The sequence below is a fragment of the Gossypium arboreum genome, chromosome 12 (genome assembly GCF_025698485.1).
Source record: "Gossypium arboreum isolate Shixiya-1 chromosome 12, ASM2569848v2, whole genome shotgun sequence".
Classification (NCBI taxonomy): domain Eukaryota; kingdom Viridiplantae; phylum Streptophyta; class Magnoliopsida; order Malvales; family Malvaceae; genus Gossypium; species Gossypium arboreum.
In genome coordinates this window covers 37,416,065-37,418,195 of record NC_069081.1, presented here as the reverse complement: position 1 = coordinate 37,418,195, position 2,131 = coordinate 37,416,065, and positions in this window count along the sequence as shown.

Sequence of the window (2,131 nt, the reverse complement as noted above, 5' to 3'; positions counted from 1 at the left end):
TAGCCCGACTAGTTAAAAGGGTGTCCAATTCACTTTCTCAATTCAATTTCAATCAAATTCATACCAATCTCAAGTTCTCATATTTTCAATTCAATATCACAATAACTTATTTAATTCAAGTCAAATCACTTTCAATTTCCAACCAATATACATTCAAATATTCACATAATTCATAATTCAATATCATTTCTTACCTCAATTCCACTTACCACACACATTAATTAAAATTCAAAGATAAATAATAACTAAATTCAAATTATAGTAATTCAAACCGTAGTTTTTCTCGATTTACTCCACGTCAATCTGTTCCTTTCCTTTCTTGGTTGATATCTCCGGCACAATTTTAGCTACAAAAATTTAAAATAATTTACAATCATCAATACACTATCAATTCACATCAAATATTTAAACTTTCTATTCAATTTTTACCTTAATTCCAATTTAATCCCTAACTAAAATTACTTTTCATTTCTATCACAATTATACCTTATTTTCACTTAATTTCTACTTATAGCTTAACTTAACCCTCAAATTTTCATCACAAAACCCTAATTTCAAATTTCTTACAATTTAATCCCTATTACACAAAACTTATAAATTATTCTACAATTTAATCATTTTCCCAATTCTAATTTGAATTTCTATCAACTCAATCCCTAATTCATCAATTAATTCAACATAAACTATATCTAAAAATCTACTAACTTTTAAATTTTCAACATATACCTAGTTGTATTTTGTTCTAGGATTATAAAAACTCGAAAATTACAAGAAAAGAAATTAAATGGACTTACCAATTTGAGTTTGAATTTGAATCCTTAGAACCCTAATTTTTCATTCATCTTTCTTTCCCTTTCTTTCCTTCTTTTCTTCTCTGTTTTCGTTTCAATTTCTATTATGTTTCATTTCTTTCATTTATTTATTTTATATAATAATATAATATATAATATAATAATATAATAATATTAAATATCTTTTACTTAAATAATAAGTAAATATATAAATGTATTACAAGTGTAAATATATTATTACACATGATTTCATTATTTATTAATAATAATATAATATAATACATACTTATTTATTAAGTTAATATAATATAATATATATATTTTTAATTAGAAATATCTTTGATATTTCACATGTAAACCTCAGCTTTAGAAATAGGCATAATTCTTTATTTAGCCCTTTAATTTTTTCTAATCTATAATTAAACTTTTACATTTTATCAATTTAATCCTTATACCTAATTAACCTTAATTTAAATAAATTCTCCTAACCAAAACCTAATTTATCATACAATTAACTTCGTAAATATTTTTAATAAATATTTACGAATCCGCTTTTACTAAAATGGAGACCCGATAATACACTTTTCCGATACCTATAAATTTTTGAGTCGTTACATAAATCTTGCATATCTCCACCTGGAAGACCCAAATTTAAGTTGATAAACCCCAAACACTTGGTTTGCAATTTAAATAGGTCTTAACATGTATTCAATGACCCATAATAATTTCAAATTGTATTTTATCCTTTCTCAAATGTTATAAAATATTTTACAAAGATTTTATAAGGCTACTAAATTGAGTTTTATTAAAGGAAAATTTTGATTTAAGCATGAAAGTGCTCCAGTAGCACCTCTTACTCATGCTCTACATTGGGATGGATAATGGGTAATGGGTGTTATAGTCACCCCTTGTCTTGTCTTGCAGCCCCATGTAGCTAATAATAAGGGGGGTTTGCATGATCAAGAGATTGGCCAGGTGATAAGACTGTTACAAGTCAATTGTCATCATATAACATGATGTGTGATTTGCTTTGATATTCTCGTCCTAGGGGTTGTACAAAGTTGTTACACCTTGGTGGTCCCTTAATGGTTTCCATGGGAGGTGCGTAGTGGGTTGTCCCCAATCTAGTTTATATAGGGTTCAGAGGGGGGTCATTTGTGGGTTGTCCAAAGCGAGGGGTTGCTACAGATGATCCCCAACGAAAGGTTGTATGTAAATAGTTCTACATGGAAAGTTGCTTGCAAGTTGCCACGTGGTTTCTTGTAAAGGTATAACATAAAGCATTCAAATTAGTCCTCCACTTATAGAATAGTGATTTTAGCATGGTACATTCTCACTAG